The following is a 7982-nucleotide window of genomic DNA, read 5'->3' on the forward strand; positions in this document are numbered from 1 at the left end:
ACTCAACACTATTGTCAAAATCATACAAAGCGCACATCAACGTAGAATATTGCAATTCTGTGAAATCGATTAAATATATCTGCAAGTACGTGAATAAAGGCAGCGATATGGCAGTTTTTGGTGTTCAGGCAGAAAATGGTGACAACAATGCAGTACGAGTTGTCGATGAAATATCTCAATACCAGGCTGGAAGATACATAAGCAGCAACGAGGCTGCATGTCGAATTTTTTCGTTCCACATTCATGAACGCTATCCAGCTTTAGTTCACTTGGCAGTCCATTTGGAGAATGGTCAACGTGTCTATTTCACAGAAAGAAATGTGCAAGAAAGAGTCCTGAATCCGCCAGCGACAACTCTGACTGCCTTCTTCACCTTATGCCAGGAAGATGATTTTGCCAGAACCTTGATGTATTCAGAAGTGCCCTCTTAACCATAATATGCCCAGCAGGTGGTCAACTAGCTCATATACCGAGGATACCGATGATCCAAAATGATATGACAATCCCATTTAAACGGCTTCAATTTCCGGTAAAAACATCTTTCGCATTAACAATTAACAAGTCACAAGGCAAAACCTTCGAATTAGTATGGATCGATCTGCGAAAGAAATGTTTTATAAATATAAATGTTTATAAATGTTTCATAAATCTAACAATATTTTTTATTATTGAAGCTAAGGTAAGGATTCTCATTCGTGACTTCAAGTATCGAGGTACATTTTCTTTTGTTATCTCCTTGATCATACTTTGAAGCCAATATTTTCTGCAATATTAATGTTTTTATAAATAGGGCTTTTAAGCCATACTTTTATGTTTGTTTCCGGCACAAAATAGTTCAATATAAATTTGCATATTTTCCAAATACCCCGTATAACAAATCCTTTTCATTTTAAATTCGAATTTTTGCAGCTTCTCTATTCTCATTTCTCTATTTTCAGACAATTTTCTAAAGGCAAAATATATATTTTTTTTTAAACAGTGATGAAGTGTTCGCCACAAAATCCTCACTAAAAATGCATTTTTCTGCCCATTTAATTAAAATTTCTGGGTCTTTGTCTGGAAATGTAAACATTTAAAGGGCGGGGAAATCGCGCCTAGATTTTTGGCAGTGGGGCATGCAGCCTTAGTTTATACTGATCGTGCCCTTTTTTCATCTGCCATTGCCATAAGGGCTTTCAAATGGCCTAATTAACAACATCTAAAGAACAAACAATGCTCAAACTCAAACCTGTTTCAATAGCAAGCAGCAGCAACAGCACGTAAAATTGACGCGCAAAGAAACGCCAAAGTTGTAATTTGCTATTTATACCACTTATTTGCACAACTTCTACACTCACTTATTATAGTTTATGTCGCAGATCCAACGGGTTAAATTTTATATGACAGGAAAGCGTATGAGTAATTAATAATCGTGTTAATCGGCACCTATGCTGGCGTAGGCTTTTAGCGAGCGCAAGAAGAGAAACCAAAGGGGGGAAACAAAGAATTGGCGCGATTTTCTTAGCCCGCTTTTTCACCCTAGCGCGGAAATCAAAACAAATTTGAATTGCAGAAGATCATTTAAATTCATAATTATATATGAATTTACAATTATTTAATTATTTTTTTTATTTAACACATAAATTATAAAAATAAAATAAAATAAATGTAAGAATATGTAATAGTAGTAGGATAATACGGGTCATGGCTCACTAGGTAATAAATCATGTCAAAAAAGGGGGTGGGGTGACCCTAATTAGTCACACGTGGTTGCACACAGGTGTCATAATGACCTAATTAGCATAAAAAGGTCACTTAATTAAGTTAGAAAGGGTTGGGGTGAGGATCACCCCAAAGAAATGGTGAAAGTGGGTGAGGTGTTTTGACATGTCTTGTCTAGTCTTGTTTTTTTCTCACCCCAAAGGTGTGTGTGTGAGGGGTGTTTTCTCATGCGTAAAAATGTGTGGTTGTTTAGAGTGATCTTTAGTGTGATGCGTACGAATTTGTAAAACGATATTTAGGTTGAGTAGTAGGAGGAGGAGGAGGGGGAAGTTGTTTTATTATGCGTGTCCGTTTTGTTGATTCAATTAGGGTTGTAGATGATATCTGTTAGTGTAACCTGTCTCCAGTGATCTTGTGACATACTTTTGTGAAACAAGCGTGAGTTCGAGAACTTCCCCCTCGTTTGGCGAGCATTAGCGAGCATTAGATGGGAAAGTGTGTGTGAATATCTAAAGTATGGTGCTTCTAACTTGTATTAAGTTAAGGGGAGGGTAATCTTAAATGTTTCAATTCTATAGTGGAATATACACAAAAACAAATGAGATCGTTTATTTAGTCAAATACGTTTTTATTTAATCATATTCGTGTTACATTATTTTCCTTTGAGTTTTTTAAACAAATTAATGTATCGTTCCATCAATTTTAAGGCATCTTCTTCATTCTTTTCAACATGCATACACCTGCAGTTGTCAGGTCCGACTTTACAATCATCATATGCCCATGCACAGGATGATAGGTGCTCCCCATACTTGGAATGAATTACTGGGGTGGCTTCAACATCCTTAAAAAATGTATGAAATGATTTCAACTTTGAAACATGTTCCTTGAAGATCTCACTCCCATGCTCCTTTAAAAACTCTTCAATTTTTGAGGAAATCATTTTTTTTTTTTTTCTTTCAACGTAATAGGCTGAATGTTTATCTTAAACTAAAGTCTGCTGGATATAAATCTTTGTATTATACTTAGAAAACAGATGTTAATAATGCAACGGCTATTGATAGACCCACCCTCGAAAACACATTCAAAACAAACGTTTTTTTTTTTTGCTTTATTTTAGAATTTCAATATATGATGAAATTAATTTTCTAACTTTATATTGTTGAATTACAAAATAAAAACAAGCACACTTTTCTATATTATCATTAGAAAATTTACATAAATTTAAATGTTCTCCAAATGTTGTTTTTATAAATTCCTTCACGTCAATACTCATGAACATGTTCCTTGACTCCAGCAGTAATTTGAAGTCCTCTTTTGAAATCATATTTCCAAATGTATTAATAAATAAATTAATTTTATTTATCAAGGAAGAATAATTTGGTATATTAAGATTGTTACTAGAATCCGAAATTTCGTAAACTTCTTTTCTCGACTCTCAAATTGTGAATTGAATGAATGGTGAAAAGTTGTTGTTGTTGTTAGCAGTTTTCTTTTGTGTAAAAGTTTATGATTTTACGAACATTGTTGAGTGAGCAGACACCATCTCGAGCATGTAATGAACAATATGGAAAGTGGTGTCCATCCATTATTTTTAGAGAGGGACATCCAATTTCATCAATGTTAATTACATCTTCAATTTTAAAAAATTTTTGTAGGAATAACCTTTTTTGATATCCCTTACAAATTATTTCCTTTTTTCTAATTATTTCTCTTAAATACATTTGTGTTTCTTTGAAAAAGTATACTCCATCGTTCCAATAAATTTTATTATGTTTTTTTGTTAACCAAGAAGAGATTCGGTATCCGAATGTGTTTGGGACCCTTATTGTTTACATTGTTCATAAATGACCTGCCCAAAGTCTTGACTAACTCCAGAGTACTTATGTACGCGGATGACGTCAAGCTTTGCGTGCAATACAATGACGTTGCCTGCCAGTCGGATTTACAAACAGATCTTAATAATTTTCAAACTTGGTGCTGTGTAAACTTATTAAACTTAAATGGCTCGAAATGCAAGCTAATGACATTCTCTCGCGTCGCTCCTAAGCTTGCTACTTACACGCTGAACGGCTGCTCTTTGGAAAGAATTAATACAGTTAACGATTTGGGCGTCCGCTTGGACCCAAAACTTGACTTTATTGATCATATTTCGTCTATGGTGAATAGAGCCAGGGGTGTGCTTGGATTTATTAATCGGTGGTCGAAGGAATTCAATGACCCCTATGTTACTAAATCCTTATATACTTCCTTAGTTCGTCCTATCCTAGAATATGGATGCTGCGTTTGGAGCCCTCAGTACGGCGTCCATAGTAAACGCATTGAGTCGGTTCAAAAGAACTTTTTACTTTTCGCTCTACGCGGTTTGAATTGGGATGCAAACCAAAGATTACCTTCCTACTCTAGTAGACTCCTATTAATAAACTTGCCGTCCTTAGCCAATCGTAGAACGATGCTAGGGATAACCTTTATTTTTAACGTTATCCATGGTGATGTGGAAAGTGCTGACTTGTTGAGTCAGCTTAATTTCCATGTACCATGTAGAACCACTAGATCCTATATCCCATTAGTGTTGCGCCACTGTAGGACCTCCTTTGAACTGCATGAACCTTTTAGAGTGTTATGTGCAAATTATAATGATTTGTACACACTAATCTCTAACGTAGATTCCCTTCCCAAATTAAAATCTTTAATACTAACACACTTAGTAAGCATGCAAGCTAACAATCTGGCAGCACGCCGGTAGTTAATTTTCCTCGTATTCTGTCCTATATTTTCCATCGCGCCTACTAACACCTAATCCAAACAGGCACGTGCTTGGTGTCATACGGGCCACTTGTATGTACTGACCTTAGTGCATCAACGTCCAAAGAAGCTGTTTTCTACATTTTTTATTCAATTCAATAAAATCATGCGGAGAGTGTATGAGAAAATAGGAGCTTTAGTTTGAAAGTCTGCAGGTGATAGTAAAGGAGATTCACTTCGATTATAGTAGCTAGTTTGAAACTTGCAATACATTTCATATAGGTGAGCAAATCGTTCTTTCTCAAAGTCCAAATTCAAGTCATCGTAGGGGTATGTTTTAGAGTTTAAGTACACCTTTAGATTTCTTAAATTGTTTGTAATCACATGGTGATTATCTTTAAATGCAATTAAAGGAAATCGTGGACGTTTACGGTTAGCAGCTAATTTAACATTCCAAACATGATGTGTTTCGTTACTTAGTTTAGGATTAATGTATGTATCCCAACTGCGGAATGCAATCGGTAGATTGGATCCACTTTTTATAATATCATACATTTTAATTTTCGTTGAATCGCTGGGTGTTATATGACGAATTTTCCATGTAATTTTAGTCATATTGAAATGACATTTTCCGACTCTTTGTGCACTCTCAATTTTATCTTCCTCAAGTATATCATTTAAATTTTTTGATATCAATAGTACTAGTTCATGTTTACAATTTAATAAAACTTTTTTGAAATCTTCAGCAAATCCAAGTAGATTTTTAAGGGGTATTGAAAAGTTAAAGTTAGGGCTTAAATTGAAATCGGATCCTCCACTCCATCCAGAATTGTAAAGTCTCTTGCTCTTTTATTGTAGAAGTAATACCACTAAACCTTGTTCTATCTATCTCAACACCATTTATTTTATAGCGTATTTCATCTAAAAAGTATGCCATGCTATTATTTCTCATCCTCCCAATAACATTTTGAGTTTCTACCGCTCCCCCTTCCTTAATTAGTGTAATATCTCCTTGAAAATTTAGAAGACTCTCATGGGGGAGTACATATAAATCTGGATTTTGAATTGTAATTCTTATCTCATCATTCGTTTTAAATGATTGTTGATACGGTGAATAACTGTGATATTCTTTCTTCGATATACTATCATCAGAGAAAGGTTTTTCTCGTACTGCCAATATTTTATTAGACCCCATAACTTTAGTTAAACTCGTACTTTGATATTGTGTGATATTCCTTTTTTATAGCCCGGTGGAACATTAATTCCGAATTCGTATAATAAATGATCTTGTCTACTATCAATATATGATCCGCTCACACTATTACATACTAAGCGAATTGTGTTTATTTTTAAAATGTTAACAGGTTGATCCGATAGATATATTTTTTTCAGGTCGGGGTAGATTATTTTTTTATTGAAACCAAGCAATTGTCCAATAGAGTGGTTTCTATTAAAATAAATAGGTTCCTTGGTAGTTGTAATATGAACTTGAAGTGTGTTATTATTACTTTCCATTTGAAATGTTTTCTCAAGACCATAATCTTTAAGTTTATTTTTTAGAAAATCATAAATATCATTGAGTTCATATGATCCTATGGGGAGTTGAATAACTTTATCACCAATATGAAATAGATTATTATTTATATCAACATTGGGTTTAGAGTTGTACATATGAAAGTCAATGAGTGCACACTCATAGTCACCATTCGTCAGTTCAATAGTTGGGAAATAATTAATTTTTGTAATGCGTTCATTACCATTCAATGTAAGAGTAAATGATCAACTCATTTTGGAATCTAATACAGATCTGTGAAAATATAGCCTTCAGAACGAAACTTATATTCTCAAATAATTATAAATTCATTAAAACCCTTCCTATATCTTCCTTTTTCTATATCGTTATCTTTACTTATTATGAGGAATCCGTATTTATCGCTCCAGCACTTTTGACAAATTTTCATAAATGAATCATAGGACATATCAGTATTTACGTGATCACGATATATTTGTCGCATATTTAAATCATCTTGTTTAAACATTATAATCAAATTACCGTTATCACGTGTTAGATGTTTTGGAATATGAGTATATGTTTGACATAGGTAAAAAGAATATATATTTTTGTGACGTCCCATACAAAAATATCATCAAAAATCATAATAGAGTTTTCTTTAGCACAGTTTAACGGACCGACAACCAATGCTCTTATTGTATTGGGTAATAAAGAACTATGTCGTGGAACTGAATTTTTAACTGATTGATCACCACCCTCGATATTTCTAACTCAGATTTCTTGTTTTTGACGTATTAAGATTAAAACAGTATTCATCATTGTTTTGAACATTAATTACTGCATTTCTTTTTTCAAGTTTTTTTTTTGGCAGTACAAAGTGTCCAGATCCCTTCATCGCATCGCATTTAAACATGTTCAGTTCAACTCTGATTAAGCGGGTTAAAGTCCATCCGCTATCCCTCTCCTGGAACTCACTCAATTTCCTCTTTATGGAAATTGAAGTATGCCATTAAATTGGATGCTGATATTATTAACGTCATTTTACTTTGAAATGACTTTGTTTCCACTACCATATACTCTCCAAACAATTCAAAATTTATTTTTGAACAAAGGGCGGAGGTCATTACCCGTTCAATATGAGGGATCAATGCGAGGGCTGCGTCACTAAGGAATTCACTTGGATTTCTGACAGCAGCCCCCCTCATTCATAAACATTTATTGGAGAATTCGTCCCTTGAATCCATCCAAAATCTGCTTTATACTTCCATCCACAGGTCGGGTTGCAAAAAACTTATGGACTTCTGTACGGATGTGGTGTTTCCATTCCACACCCACAGGTAGATCATCTCGACAGTATTCGCAGTAAATATCATTGATGGAGTTGATTGCGTTGTTGGCGTTGATGGAATAGAACATTTTTGTTTTTAAAAATGTGCACGTACGCTTTTTAATTTTTTAAAATTTTGATTAAAAAAATTGAATGTTAAAACCGGCGTGATGGCTAGGAGTTCAAACTGAAAGTGAATCCTTGGACTCTATAGAGTCCTATTCCTGATTTCTCATATCGTTTTAACTGACTAGTGCTCTGCTTTTCATGTATATGGCGTCCAAACTTGTCAACGTTTATTAATGAATTATTTGAGCCTCTCTCAATTCTTCAATTATAGACATTATTTCTTTTGTGTGACTTGTATTTCCTGCAGATTGTGATGCCATTAATAGTTGTAATCGCTCTACCAATTCGTTCTGATCATCCTAATACACATAATTTGGTTTATTCATATCCAGTCTCATAAATCCAGTCCCTGTTTTCATTGCTTTATTAGGTTTTGGTGTAGACTCGGCAATAGGTGAATTAGCTAAAAGTGGTTTTATAATTTCTAAATACTTCAAAGCCCTTGTTCCTTTCACCTGTCCATTTGGAAGAAAGTTCCTTCGATAGACATTCGTTTTTATTAAAATTTGTCTATAAATTTCCAATTAAGTTATATTGTAATTTTGTTTGAAGATGATAACATATTAAAGA

Source organism: Drosophila serrata, unplaced genomic scaffold, assembly GCF_035046125.1.
Source record: "Drosophila serrata isolate PLE 108 unplaced genomic scaffold, ASM3504612v1 contig_82, whole genome shotgun sequence".
Classification (NCBI taxonomy): domain Eukaryota; kingdom Metazoa; phylum Arthropoda; class Insecta; order Diptera; family Drosophilidae; genus Drosophila; species Drosophila serrata.